This window comes from Meriones unguiculatus, chromosome 7, assembly GCF_030254825.1.
Source record: "Meriones unguiculatus strain TT.TT164.6M chromosome 7, Bangor_MerUng_6.1, whole genome shotgun sequence".
Taxonomy (NCBI): domain Eukaryota; kingdom Metazoa; phylum Chordata; class Mammalia; order Rodentia; family Muridae; genus Meriones; species Meriones unguiculatus.
The window spans coordinates 35,123,024-35,138,866 of record NC_083355.1 but is presented as its reverse complement, the minus strand read 5'-3'; the positions used below and the strand labels follow the sequence as shown (position 1 = coordinate 35,138,866).

The window sequence follows — 15,843 nt, the reverse complement described above, 5'->3', positions numbered from 1 at the left end:
CGTTACTCTTTCCTCATATGCAGTGATTTGAGTCAAATGAAGGCAGTGATAATAGATCACAGTGCAGTCTGGAAATAAAGGATTGCCAGTACTCAGAAAAGTGTGCTCGTGCATTTGTACATATTAATTATGTACAATTAATACTCTACTGCAAAAGCCACCATCAGGTGGTAATAATAATGATGTAACTCTCATCATATATTAGTTTTTGGTAGTGCATTGAAGCTGTGGTGAGTCGCCTCAGGCCACTCTAAAGCTATTGCTTGGTTTTCTCTCTTAATCCTTAGGATCCTGTGAAAAAGTACCATTCTCCCCACTCTACACATTCAAAGAGCAGATTTGCTGATCTCACACATTTGGAGGGGATTCAGATGCTGTCATGCTCATGATGGCTACTGTGAATGAGGGGGCTCTTTTCCAGTGCTTTTTCTGCACCCTCTGTGTATTGAAGGGTAACCCTACTCTTCTAGGTGACTTTAAATTAATTAGTTATCTACTGTGTTCCCTATAATTTAGCCTTGTGCATAATTCCACTTAGGAATGTTCTGCAAAGTTGCAGTGCTATACCCAGTCATGGCGAAGTCTCTAGATAGACAGCTCAGTGCTAGTTCCATCTTCCCATGAAGCTCTAGTGACCTACGTCCTTTCTAGCTTTGACATTCTTTAAAGTGATCTCAAGTGGCCACTGTGTTCATTTGAACTCTCAGTTGCAAGCAGCTGAGCAGTGATTGTTGGTAGGAAGATGATCTGATGGATAGTAGATAGGTGGCTTGTAGTTGCTCCTGTGTGCTTCCAACTCATGGTGTACACTTTGTGGACCTTTGAAAAAGTTGTATCTTTTAATGATATACCATTTAGATAATGTAATTATGTCCAGATAAAATTAAATAATTATTAATTAAATATTTTGTGTGTGGTGTTTTGCTTACATGTATGTTTGTGTACCACTTTTGTTCCTGGTGTCTGAGGATGCCAGAAGGAGGTGTCAGATCTCTTGGAATTGGAGCTACAGTTCGTTGCGAGCCTCTTGATGGATGCTGGGTACTTGAACCTGTGTCCTTTGGAAGAGCAGCTATCTCTCCAGTCCCACTCCATTTTAAGACATCTTTTACTTTGTACTTTAGGCTGGCTATTAACTGACTCTATAGGCTGTTATAGGCTTCCTGCCCTAACCTCCTGGGTTGGGATTACACACTTGAGCTATCATACTCAGCCAAATCATGTAGCCTTGATTATTACTACTTATAAGTGTAGCTGACTTCATGAAATGTGCATTAGTCAGGGTTACCTAGAGGAAGCATGCTGATAATAATAAGTAAGTGTATATTGAAAGACAGCTGTTAGACTGGCTTGCACAATATGAACTGGGCAGTATAGCTGTCTCATCTGGGAAGACTGGGAACCCGGTAGTTGGGTGCATGAGCAGTCCCAGTCAGGTGCTGAGGGCCTAGAGGATTCCTAGAGAGCATTGGCACTGAGTCCAGGCTGGAAGACTAAAGAAGCCAGGGTCTTGTATGACCTAATGATAGCAGCGACAATAGTAGCAGCAGGACAGATGCACTCGTCAGGGAGAGCAAAGGCAAGCAAGGAAAACAAAGCTTCAGTCCTTCTTTACCATCCTTTTACCTGGGCTTCCTCTGGAAGGTGCTGTGCCCAGTTTTTAGAGTGGGGCTTCTGATTCCAAATAACCTGATTGAGAAAATTCTTGACAGGTGTGCTCTGTGGCCTGCCTCTTAGTTGATTCCAGATCCAGTCAAGTTGAGAACTAAGATCAACCGTTACAAGTCCAACCCTTGTCAGCTTGACACACAATCACCTTTCCTTATGTCATGATTAATTTCCAAGTGACAGCAATAAAAAAAATGATTCTTTCTAACATGCTATAACTATCCTAGGTACAGCTGCAAATGCATTATTTTCTCCAGAATAGACAAGGCACTTTGAAGAATTCGTAGTCTTTTAGTGTCTGAAAGCTAAATATGTTGGTATAGATTTCAAATTCTTTACCTCTGACACCATCTTAATCAATGTTACATTACATGATAAAGAGATAGAGGACATCAAACACATCTGTTTAACATATTCTTAACAAAACAAGACAGAGTCCTTGTTGGAAATTACAGACCTCATTTCTTTATCTGTTCACATGTCCTTAGCTGGTGTTTATAACTGACACCCTCTACTACCCAGTCTGTATTTACCTCCGCATCTGGCAAGCACATCACAGGTCTCGGTTCTTTACCTGGAGGGGTAAGCCGTACCTTCATTCCTGGTATGTGTAGATGCCCACTGACATACACCACAGGCTCCAGTAACACCAAGAAATGTTCTAAAAGATCCCCTAGGCTCTAGATAACTTCTTCCTTATCTTCCCTGGGGAGAAATAGCCCAGTCTACCCCTGGTAGTCTGAATTAGTCACCCTCCAAACATTTCTTTCTTCTTCCGTTGACTGAAGGGCATCAGGGACCCAAAGTGGCTAGAGAAAAAATCTTAGCTTTCTGTTGAGTGGAATGTTCGCTGTCTCCTGGCAGGAATACTCCTCTCTACAACGAAAACTTCTGTTTTATTACCACAGCATAAAGTGGAGGGAACAGGAAGAAAAATTTTTATTAGTGGGCCTCTTGAGGCGATGGTGAGTGATACAATGTCCATTTTTATTCGTTGATTTCTAGATCTGTGAATCCTTGCTAACAGTGCCATGAACTAGAGACATCTGGAGATACCTACATTGGGTCTTCAGACTATTGATCTCTAAATTTTAAAAAAATTTTAAATAATTTATTTTTATTTTATTTGCTTTTGTGTTTTGCCTCTATGTCTGTGTAAAAGTGTAGGGTACCCAGGAACTCCTGTTACAGTCAGCCAGCATGTGGATGCTGGGAATTGAACCCCGGGTCCTCTGAAAGAGTAGCTGTTTTCTTAACGGCTGAGCCATCTCTCCAGCCCTTTTAATTTATTTTATTTTTAAATTTTTATTTATTTATTTTTCAGCCCTTTATTTTTTATATACATTTTAAAAGTACTGAGACTTTTTGTGTAGTTCTCACTGGCCTGGAAGTTTATATGTAGACCAAGCTGAGCTCACCCTGATCTGCCTGCCTCTGCCACTGGAAGGCTGGAATTAAAGGCATGTGCTATCATACCCAGGTCCTAACTGGTCTCTGGTAACTGTGTCTTCAAAAGGCCATTCTATGGTTCAGGCTAGGTATTTTAGGGTTGTAGGGAATATGGCAAAACTGATATATTCAATGATTGAGGGCCCAATCACACTGCTTTGCCCATAAAGTAGTGCTAGGTGGAATTCTGTAAGTCCATAGGAGACAATTTTGGAGAAAGCATTATGTATATAAAAAAGTGTCTTTTTCCTTCGATGATCCTAATCACAAACTGAGGTATAATTCCGCTACAGTTCATCCCTGGGACTTTTCCTTATGAAGCTTTCCTTACAGAGCCAGGTCTTACTGGGCTGTAGCCGTTCCTCCTCCAAAGGGCCACACGTTGAAAGCCTTTGTCTGCAGGGACGAGGGCTTCCTCCGTAGACCCATAGATGAAGCCCCAGTCTTTCAAGCCCTCTATTCCGGCTCCTCCCCCAACAGGGTGCACTGTTGTCAGTTGGTAGGAAGCAGCTGGTTACTCCTGTGAGAATCTCATGTCCTCCTCTTCGCCTCTATTCAGGGGATGTAAACTGTAAACCAGCCCAGCTGGGGTGATCTTTTTGCAAGCAGGAATAGATGAACTCCCCAAGATGGAGGCTGCTTCCCTTGGAGCACAGCACCTCACAACAGCTGGTATAAGGGTCTGTTCCAGTTGGGAGAGTGCTGACTTTTCTGCTCACTCAGGAATGGTGCTGTTTTGGGCTCACCTGCACACCCATAGTGCACTTTGTTCCTAGGCCTGTTAACTGTGGCAAGGATGACTGGGGAGAGAGCCCAACTGCCTGCAGAAGGGCTTGTCCTGTCTACCTGATTGTTGAACTGCCCCTCTGCTAACTTCTTTTCTGACGTACACTTACACGGAACACAAATACCCTTACATCTTTTGCTCAATCATAGATATCTGTCCACACACCTCTTCCACAAACATTGTTATCAGTTTCTGTGGATGGGTCTTCCATGTCCCGATCCTCCAGCCAAACCAAGCAAAATGTTCTACCATGTGTCCTGTGCAGAGTTCTTCCTGTGAAGATGCCCTCTCACCAGCGGGTGCTCTTCAGGGTTGTCCCAGAAAGTGGCTGTAGATGCTTCAGCTGTCCACTTCTGGGTGTTGCCTGAATAGCATTAAGGGTGGTCTTCTTTATCCTCAGTCACCCATTCTTAGGGCATACCCCGTGAGGGCATAGGTGTGTGCAGGAAACAGACTACAGCAGCAGCAGGGTTAGGCCTGGGAGAGCAGTGGCAAGCTGGCAGCAAAAGCTGATCTTCCTTTTATTTGAGCTGCCACTGGAAGGTGCCATCCACATCTTTCTTGGGTGGATCTTCCCACTTCAAATAACCTGATTAAGAGAATCTCTCACAGGTGTGCCCAGCAGCCTGCTGTTTGGTTGACTCCAGATCCAGGCAAGTGGAAAACCATTCCATTTCTTGAAGTGTAAACTTCTTTTTATTGTTGTCATTAAAAAATTACAGGCTTTGGGCATTTACTTGGTATGTCAGGCCTGGAACAAGGATTCGAAAGCACGAAAGGATGTTACATGTAATGTAAAATTCAAAGCACAGTGTGTGCAAATAACTGGGATTTTGACACGGGGAATTAGCTAAGAGAACATGGAGGTGGGTGAAGGTGGGTCAATGGCAGAGGCCTCGGGAAAGGAACATTGAAGCCAGACTTCTTAATGAAGAGTCTGGGCAGAAGGTCATGGCATTGCAGACACAAACTGAAGTAAGTGGACTGAGAGTGAGTAGAGTGTGGGAGAGCACAGCCATCTGCAGAGCATGTGAGAACAACTGTTGCTGTGGAAGTCAACAAAGACCCCAAACAGTCCAAGCTGTGTTTAGGTTTGAGCAGCTGCCAAACTTTGTACAATAACACAGGATTGTGAGGGCCTGCGGCTTCTAGCCCAGGGTCAGGCGTGCCCCCTTGGTTTGTAAAGAAGTTTCTCCAGGTACCTTCTCCTGTGCTCTGAAGACACTCAGTTTGAAGTGTCACGTATTGCCCCAGCCCTGAAACATTACTGAAACATCCAAAGCCCATGGCTTGTTCAGCCGAAGGCTACCATTAGTGGAAGCTTCATGAATGTGTAAAAGAGACGCGAGGGTCTAGGGCTAAGAACAATCTAGGAGAACAGAAAAAGCTGAATGTGCATCTGCTTTGGCGAAGGCACAGACTTGACCAATGCATGAGTTTGAGCAAGCCTTCTGTTGACGCTTGGGCTGATCAACAAATTACTTACAGCAATTCACTGAAAGCCAGGCCTTAATATAAAGCAAGGCTAGCACTGCAGAATGTTTCAAGGTATTAAATATTACAACGATTTCAGAAAAAAATTCTAAAAATTTAAAGGAAAACAGGAATTTAACAAATCTCAAAAAGGAGTTATAAAAACAAACAAACAAACTCATGAGAGTAACTCAGCATCATATTTAAAGTAGCACAGAAAAGCTTACTGGGAGCCGAGGGTGACTGTGAACGCAGTGGGGCAGGGCAGGCGCTGCATGCGCCCAGGTGTATTACTCAGCTCCCAAAAGACTGTCTTCCTTTCCAGTTTAAAAAGTGCTTTCCTTTCCTGGTGAACCCTGCCAATGCTGTGGTCAAAGGATTTGTTTTTACAAAATTCATTAATGCAAGTATCACCTTGTCAGAAGATAGTGCCCTAGGGGAAGAGCAGTGGGTTATGTTCCGTGATGAGATAATTTACTGAGGAATGAATTTGATGATAAAGGGCTTTTTGATAAGGGCCTTTTTTCGTCAGAGAAATAGAATGAGGACTGTAAACTTCTCATTTGAGAAGTCTTGCATATTAAACTTGGGTGCTGTTATCTTTAAAGCCAGGAGGGCGTAAGCCTTCAGGCTGTGTTGCTGAGTGGATCAGTATATGGTGTGATGGTTGTGTACAACTTTATTTTAAAATTAGCATTATTACTATTATTTTAAAATTTATGTGCGTGCTTCTGTCTGTAGGTGCCCTCGAAGGGCAGGAGAGCTGTTGGCGTCCCTGTAATTAGTGTAAGGAGTAGTTGGGAGCTGTCTTGTATCCATGCAGGTCCTCTGGAAGAGCACTAAGTGCTTTAAAGTCTGAGCCATCTCTCCATCCCCAAGTTAGCATTGTTCTGACCCGAGATCTGTAGCTAGGCTGGCCTCGAGTTCACAGTGATCCTCCTGTTTTAGCTTCCTGAGCTCCATTACAGTGTTTTACAAAGGGTATGCTCATTAGAGGTTGGAGAAGATCCTTGGGTAATAGGGATGTGACTTTTCTTTTGCCATGCAATGCCCTTTACAAATAATTTCTGCCACTTTTAACTCTTTTTGGATTGTGTTTGTGAGTCTGATGGAACCACAGATTAGGTAGTATTACTCAGCAGGCAAGAACACAAGACAATTCTGCTACTTTTTGCTGTTGATGGATAAGAGCTGTTCTGCTGGCTTCCACTTGCCTTTTTCTCAGGAATCATTGAGGCCTCTAGTAGGTACTCTAACTTTTCTTCTTTTCTTTGCCCATGGTGTTTTGTCTCTTTATCCATCAAAGAATGAGTTTATGTATTTCTGGTGTAGCATATGCCAATTTCCAGCCTGGAGTTTAGGGATAGGACTAGCCAGCGTATTGACACAGATTCTAGCACAGACAGGGCTGAGGAATTAGAGATTTAGATCAGTGGTAGCTAGTTTTCTCACATGTAAGGCTCTGAGTCCTGCCCTTAATCTTGATAGGGAGGCATGGTAAGAGGTAGGAGAAGAGGTCACAAAATGACAGAACAAGATTATTCTAAAAAATAAACCCCAAGGAAACTAGATTTTAGTGTAAAAGTACCAATATGGTTCTTGGAATTTTGGGATTTTGTTTTGTGCTCATAGTTATGCTGTAGAATTTTTGTCTAGTATGTGCAAAGGCCTAGATTTGATCCCCAGCACTATAAACAACAACAAACAAGGTACTGCTACATTAGAATTTAATGAATAATTAAATTAATATCAGATTTTAGATTAGAGATAATGAAACGGTAAAATCTATGCCAGTATTAAGCAGTTTCATGAATATGGAGTATGAAAAACTTCCAGGGCGGTGTAGACCTTTACCCTCAGGTCATCCGGCCCAGGATGTGATTCCTGTGCATTTATCTATGGGTGTCAGGGGATCTTGAGAAAGTAAGGTGGCATTGCTATTCCTTTTTCTCGTGTGGTTTTGGATTGTCTTTATATATCTTGAAAAGTTTAGTTATATTAAGAAAGAAGAGACATTAAATTGATATAGACAACATTTATTATGCCAGAGTTCCCTTACTCAGTTAAGAAAAGTTTCTAGTTTTTATGCGAGGGTAAGGCCGAGAGCCAGGACATTCTACACTTGAGTTATGCATACTGTAGCTCTAACGTGCCCAGTGGACCCATCTGAGTCTGAGGTCAGAGTGGTATGTCACTGTAAACTGATAATGTACTGTTTCATGACACTGCTGGTATAAGAAATGGTAATGTATTTATTTGTTTAAAATTAAAAATTTAGGGGTTGGAATGATGGCTCAGGGGATAAGAGCACTGAATCCTTTTCCAGAGGATCCGGGTTCAATTCTCAGCACCCACATGGCAGCTCATAACTATCTAACTCCAGGATCCAACACCTCCACACAGACATACATAAACAAAACACCAATGTACGTAAAAGTAAAAAGAAATTAAAATTAAAATCTAAATTACAAGCACACTTTAGTAGTTTGCTTAATTGCCCTAGCAGACTCTTTGCTGATGATCATACAGGAGGAATATTTGCTTTGTTATTTATTTTTTAAAAATTTAAGATTTTTATTTCAGTATGTGAGACTTTGCCTGTGTTTATATGTGCATCCCATATATCTCGGGTAACTGGAGGTCAAAAGAGGCATTGCATGCCCTGGAATTGGAGTTATGGATGAATGTGAGTCTCTGTGTGGTACCCCGATCCTCTAGAACAGCTGCTAGTGTATCTCCCCAGCCTTGGCTTCCTTCCTTCCTTCCTTCCTTCCTTCCTTCCTTCCTTCCTTCCTTCCTTCCTTCCTTCCCTCCCTCCCTCCCTCCCTCCCTCCCTCCCTTCCTTCCTTCCTTCCTTCCTTCCTTTTATTATGTATACACTGTTCTGTTTGCATGTTCACCTGCACAGCCAGAAGAAGGGACAGATCTCATTTTCGGTGGTTGTGAGCTACTGTGTGGTTGCTGGGAATTGAACTCAGGACCTTTGGAAGAGGAGCCGGTGCTCTTAACCTCTGAGATCTCTCTAGCCCTTGGCTTTCTTTTTAAAGGTCTGTTTCACTTGCTATAATATGATCAGACACATTCCTGAGAGTTGGTGCTTTCTGTGATTTGGCTGGATCAGGTAAAACCCTCACAGTGGTCAGTGCTGAAGTCTTGTTTCTTAGTGAAGGAGAATCATAACCAGAATGTGCTGGGAGCAGAGTGCCCTATGGCCTCCGGGACTAAGCATACCTGTAGTTACCCAACGGCAAGGCAGTGTGGGTGTTCCACACCTTCCCTTTCCTCTGCCAGTCGCATGCCCAGCCTGTACTGTGAAGTGGAAATAGCAGCGACGAAGTCAGCATCACTCAGGAGCAAGATGCATAAGTAAATGCAAAGTTGTAAGACCCTGCCCAAAAACAGAATGCAGAACTAGAGGTCTCCAGGGAGAAGGAAAGAAAATTCATTGTAGGGCTTCACACCTCTGCAAAATTTTGTCAGTGAAACTGACATAGGTTTAATGAAAGTGTACATAATACTATTTTTAGAACAATAATTTTGAGAGAGAGAGAGAGAGAGAGAGAGAGAGAGAGAGAGAGTGAGTGCATGAAGCTCAGAGGACACTGTCCTGTCAGTCATTCTGTGTGGTGCACCTTGTTTGAGTCCTGGGGTCTCTTGTTTGCTGTTGTGTATGCTAGCCTAGCTGAGCTGCAGGCTTTCAGGGGTTGTCCTGTCTGTGCCTCCCAGCTTGGCATATTCCAAATACACGTGCCACACCCATGGTTTCTGTGAGTCAGTCTCAGTTTCACATGCTGTGTAGCAGGTACTTATTGATCCACCTCCCCAAACCCATTAATGGCATTTTAATAAATATAGTTTCTCCTTAGAGAGTATCATAGGATGTGCTCTGCTTCATTCACCTGCAGGCAGTCCCTGTCCGCTGCCTTAGAGCTGGCTAGGAAGATCTGCTTGACAAATTTTAGCAAACACACCACAAGTGGGTGATGGATTTATGGTCCCATCTTGTGTGTGTGTGGTGGGTGCGTGTCAGTGTGTGAGTGTGTGAGGGCACAGGGTTCATTCCTGTGGCCTGAATCTGGAGCACATTGATTGGGTCAGCCAGCCTAGAAAATGAGCTCCCAACATCTGCCTGTTTCCACATGCCATTGCCAGGGTTATAGGTCCTCCCCCCAACTTCCAATTTATTTTTAATTTTAAATTGTGTATGCACATGCATCTGTGAGTGCAGGTACTCAGGGAGTCCAGTAGAGGGTATTAGATCCCCTTCAGCTGGAGATCTAGGCAGTTGCGAACTGTAACATGGGTACTGGGAAGCAAACACTGCTCTTCACAGCCAAATCCCTCTTCATGGGCTTATATTTGAACTCAGGTCTTCACAGTTTCATAGCAAGCCCTTTACTTAGTGAGCTTTGACCAATGTTCTTAAACTGGAGCTTGACCACCTCTGTCGTGGTCATCTGACAGTGAGCGGTAACTTAGACCTGGAGTGTGGATGTTTGAATGTGTTCAGAAGGGGTGCTCATAAGAACTTTCCATTCTCTTCATCAAACAGGAGAAGTGAATGGGTGTTGTTCTAAGCCTTTGTGTTCTAAGCCTGGCTTTTCATTCAGTAACTACAAACACGAGCTCTGCTTCTGTCTGGCCAGAAAGGGCTGATGTGGCACCATGACAGCTCTTGCAGTCACTGATCACACGTGTTTCTGAGTACTCTTGATTTTAGCTTTAATTTTGTCCAAGCTGTTATGTAGTTTGCTGGCAAGGGGGTCATGAGTTCCAGCAAGAATGGTGCAGATGAAAAGAGAGGAAGGAAAGAGGGCTTGAGCAAAAGTGACTTTTATGCAGGGATGAAAGTGCACCTAGAACAGGAAGGAAATTAATGGTAGAGTTGACTGACTTTACAGAGCTGTTTATGGGATCTTGAAAATTGTCTTGAGATACTTAATGGCGTTTGAGAAACACAAAATATTACACTAAATGGACAATGAAACCAGTAGCACATTGGCATCATCGACTGAGAGGCTTTTTGTCTTTTATATTGTGCAGCTTTCATGGGGAAATCCTTTGTTCATGGTTATGCTATGTGTGTGCATTTGTGCATTGGTGTGCATGTATATATGTGTGTGTACATGTGTGATAATTTTGGAATCAGAGGACAATCAAAAATTTATGGGCAGTGGTGGCACACACTTTTAACCCCAGCACTTGAGATGCAGAGGCAGGTGGATCTCTAAGGTTGAGGCCAGCCCGGTCTATAGAGTGAGTTCCAGGACAGCCAGGGATACACACAGAAACCCTATCTCTGTGTCACAGACCCTCACACACAGGCCCAGGGCAACCCAGTAGGAGGAAAATGGTCTGAAGAGCAGGTAAGAGTCAGAGACACTCCCACTGTCAGGAGTCCCACAAAAGCTCCGAGCCAATAACCAGAACATCTGCAGAGGGCCTAGCGATTGCCACTTCAGTCTCTGCACGCCCATACAAGGCCCGACTAGTTGATTTTGTGTGGGCTGTGTTCTTCTGATGTCTTCTGCCTCTTACAATTCTAACTCCCCTTCTTCATGAGATTTCATTTAACAGCAAACATGTTGAGCATTATAAGTAGGACTTCCTTGCGTCAGTCTCTTCCTTCCTTCCTTCCTTCCTTCCTTCCTTCCTTCCTTCCTTCCTTCCTTCCTTCCTTCCTTCCTTCCTTCCCTCCATCCCTCCCTCCCTCCCTCCCTCCCTGCCTCCCTTCCTTCCTCCTTTTCTCCCTTCCTCCCCCTTTCTCTTTTTTCTTTTCACAGCGTTCTCAGTGTGAATCCCTGGCTATCATGGATTCTCTCTCTGACCAGGCTGGCCTCAAACTCAGAGACCTCCCTGCCTCTGTCTCCTGAGTACTTAGATTGACTAAATAGAGCCAAGTTTCATTGTCATTTTTGTTTTGAGGCGTGACCCTGACGTGTTGTTCTCGCAAGCCTACAATTTGTTTTGTAGCCCAGGGTGGCTTTAAACTCCTTGACGATTGTCTTAGTTTCCTTAGTTATCTGGGATTACAGGTGTGTGCCACCATGCACACATCTTTTTGATTTATATTTAGCATACAAACTCGTTTTTGGCACGCAGCTAATATATTTTATCTGAGAAAATATGAGTTGGAATACAATTAAGATTTTCATGGAAAGTGATTTGTATTTCTATTTACTGTGTCTTCATGAGAGACACTCAAAGGAGAGGATTCTTACCGCTGTAGATCTACATGATTGTGTTGTTGCTGTTGAGTGTTTTGTGGCATTTAAGGGGAACCTCCCCCTTCTTCTGTTTCTTCTCTTTAAAGACAGGTTCTCACATGTAGTCCTGGCTGGCCTGGATCTTGCTATGTAGATCAGACTGTCCTTTTATTTAGAAAATCTCCTGCCTCTGCCTCCTGAGTGCTGGGGTTAGGGCGTGCGCCTTTAACTAACTGACTCACTGACTGACTGACTGACTGGTAGTGTATGTGTGTGCTTGCACACTTAGTTGCATGCCACAGTGCGCGTGTAGAGATCAAATGACACCTGTGGGGATTTGTTGTCACATAACTCTTTTTTGAGATAGGGTCTTGTTGTTTCTGCCTTGTTGTGTTCTGTGTGGTACTGGCTAGTTCTGTGTCTGCCTTCTACCTTACTTTATTTTATATTTTTTGAAGTTAAGTTCTAGGAACTAGATTTGGATAAAGATGTCTTTCAAGGGAACCTGTACGTAATGACAGAACACAAGTTGATACTCCGTAGGAAATGGAAATCCTGTTTTCATTTCTGCTTGTTTTTGGTTCACAGTTTTCTTCACCTAAGTTTAACCTAAAGTTGTTGCTTTATAGTCCCCATGCTCTGGACATCTGTGGCTGAATGTATAGGAATAATAGAAACAATGGTGGCTTTAGAGAAAAGATGTAGATGAAAAACTGGATTATATCACAGTCCTTGGTCTCAGAATCCTTAATTGTGATCCTGGGCTGTCCTGCAGATTTCCTGTGAGGATTAAGTGAGGCAGTGTGTTCATGTTCTCAGAAAGCCTGGTATGTGTTAGATGAGGCACATGCTAACTTTCTTGAATTGGGAGATAGGAAGCGTAGACAGGAATTCTCTTCCTGTGTGTTGATGTACTTACATCATTTGTGGTTAGGATAAAAGCTTGTGCTTTTTGGAGGGTTGGGGAGTACAGCTTGCTTACCTCTGCTGTTTCTGCTCCAGCCTTGGCGGTCCTAGTGGACTAACCTAGGGCTGCGTTTAGGGGGTCTTTACTTCTTCTGAAAAATTGTAATTTGTTTATATTCCCTACAGAAGCTCATGTGTATAATGTCGTACATATATCTTTATTGAGGCATAATTGAAACATGATTAAGTGCACGTACTTAATGTGTGCAGTTTGATACATTTTGACATCTGTATATACCCATGAAACCATCACTCCAATCAAGATAATGAGCATAGCCATCCCCCACAATAGTTTTCTCATGCTCAGCTGTAATGAATCCTTGTGGCTCCCTCCCCTTGCTAGAAGAAGCTTGCTTCAAGGTAGTAAGGCTCCGAATAGCACTGGAATCTTGATTTAGTAATAAACTTTTTAAAAAAGATACTTTGCTGTTGTCTAGTTTAAGGTAACTTCAATGGGTAGTTAAAAGTATAAAAGTAAGCATCTTGTGTTCCACGTTTCCTTTCCGCTGCATAACCTAAAGGCCTTTTAAAAGCATAGCTTTCCTTTTAGAAGCAGTTCATAAAACTACTAAAGAGCTTGCAGTTCCACTGTGTAATCATTTCAAAACAACAGTTTTTTCAGCCACCAAAAAGGATGCAGTCTTGACATTTAAATAGAAAACAGATTGAGCTTTTGGCTGATATTGCTATGCTGGTTAAAATGTTGGTTCAGTCAACTTCAGGCTTAGATTACAAGATTTGCAAATTAAAGGAAACCAAAAGGGAAGGAACATCTGCATAGATTCTGACTTTGTGGAATTTCACCCAGGCACGCTTACTCTCCTGGCAGGACAGAGCATGTGTGCAGTGAACAACCCTGTAAAGAGAACACTGCTGTGCTGAGAGACTGAATTATCATGAGAGCACCACCGGGGGAGGAGGGGGTTCACTTGGCTTAGTTTTTAAGCCATATTCTAGGAAGATCTGGTGTGTGTGTTTTGTTGTTGAGATGAAGGCTGGTCCTGGCTGGTTTCGAACTCCCAGGCTTCAGTGGTTCTCTTGCCTCAGCCTCTTGAATATCTGGAATGACAGGAGTGCCCACAGCATCACTCATAGCAAGATTTTGTGTTGATATAGTATATGGTATTTAACCAGAATAAAAGCTTTCCAAATGTCACTAATTGTGTTACTTGATGATTTTATTGTATTAGAGAACTGGGGTTTCAAGGAAGGTAATTTGCTTTAACTAAGGTTGAAATCTGTTATAATCAAAGACTATATGGATGTAATTTACTGAGTAAATTATAACACAGACACAGTAAAATGTAAGAGATCTTTGTTTGCTACTGGGCTAATCATACATTGTGTATATGATTTTAAGATGTTTGTTATAGGTCACCTAGCATGCCATTTAGACAGCAGTCTCAAAGAACTGCCTGATTCAAATGCTTTCCCCCTTTTATTCTAAAAAAAGATTTTTAAAAATGTTGTTTCATGGCACACTGGGCACTCTATCATCTACTCTGCCATTAGTAAGGCAAGACATTCTTTCCAAATTGGAAGAAGAAGATTCTGTCTCCACAGGTCTCTTGGCAAGTTCTGGTGACAGTTGTGTGCCAGGGCAGGAGGAAGCATGTGGTGTGTTTGCTTGACTTTATCCATAGATAAACATTCTATAAAGAGCGGTTTTGATAGTAGAGAATTACATGTGCTAGGTTATCAGGGTTAGAGTCGAGACAACCTCATCTTTGTAGGCAACAAGCTGTGAAGACATAGCTAATAACTAATAGGGATTAGAACTAATAAACAATAGTATTGCCATGAGCCTGTCTTCCTGGCTCTCAAGTACTTTCTGTTTCTTCCAGTGGCTCTGGGTACCACATGCTAAGCAAGTGCAAATCCCAGTTCTCTGTTGCATGCATGCATGAACACATATATACCTGCACACACTCACATTTTCTTGGAAATGAGACTAGGAGCGGAATTGTGGTGATGACTCTTTAGATATGTGCAAGTAGTTTTATGTACTCCAGGAACCTGTGTTGATCAGTATGAGATTCTGATAATCAAGGCATGTAGTGACACGCCTGTCCTTTCCTCTGTTCTAGGAAGTTGACCATGAGACTGGGTATTGAAATCATGGAGTGCCATGCTCCCATTTGCAGTCACTTGGACTCAACATACCTTGCTGCCCCTCTCCTGATTCAAGCTACTGAATGCTGTCAATTAGTGTCTCTTTCTGTTTGAGAAATGTCAGTTCAACTGTAATAGCATAAAACATGATTTTATGGCACAAGTCTGGTCTAACAGACCTTAGAGGGTGGCACAAACCCTCAGTGTCATCTAGGTCACGAGTGGGAAAAGGTCAGACAGGAAGCTCTCGGTTGTCACTTTGTGGAAAGGTCGTGTGGTGTGGAGTGGAGGACAGACTGCAGTGCCCCTGGAGCTGTGCTCTTCCTTGAGTGTGCAGGGAGCCGGGCTTTGCTTTTATGACTACACAGCCGTCATCATACCTCAGGGTGCTGTGCACCAAGCAGCTTGGCTTTTTTGGCTTGTTTTCTTGGAAAACAGTAACAACAACATAATCCTTTTCAAAACATTGCTTTGTGTTTATAACAAGTGGGTACTATTTAAAGATATATTTTTGGATTCAGGCTCATCACTGCTTCTCTATCATTTCAGGCAAATTTTAGATTTTTTTTTTTAAGTTCATTGTTTAAAAAGGAATTCAATTGATTCCTGTCACTGATTTTTATATTGTCACAAAATTATGGCGGCGAGGGCGTATGGCTTAGAGTTTATTAGCGTCTTGTTTTCCAAACACCAAGTACAATAAGTGTTAAACGGAGCAATAAGTGTTAAACGGAGCGCTAACTGTCCTGTTAGCTAGCACGTCCTTATGTGGGCGTGGAGGAGGCATTTATAGGGACTGAACTGCTAAAGGGGCTTTGATTGCCCTGTAGTTTTTAAAATTATTGACACTCAGATCTTTAGTATATAACTTCATATATCTCTCTGAAAAATAAGAAACACTGTAAAAAAATTGATGGTTTGAAACACCCTTTCTGATTTGACTGTAAACTCAAGTAATTCATTTTTCATGAGAATTGGATGGATATCTTCTGAATTGGTTTGGCAACTTTGTTTCTTTCTCTAACAAGGATATGGTAAAGCTTTGGTTTGTGAGGACCAGAGAGGGTGAGGAACAGCTGCAGTGCAGGTCTGTGAGTCACTCATCAACCAGCAGTGTTGGAAAAATGATAACACACCCATCCACCATGAAAGAAAACTGCTGCGATTGCAGCCATTTTAAAT

General features: G+C 42.6%; 1 protein-coding gene across 8 annotated transcripts in view; it reads left to right on the top strand.

The window, feature by feature from the left end:
* Bcas3 (BCAS3 microtubule associated cell migration factor) overlaps positions 1-15,843 on the top strand; it is a 471,233-nt gene that overhangs the window by 54,872 nt on the left and 400,518 nt on the right. The gene's annotated exons all lie outside the window — the stretch shown is intronic.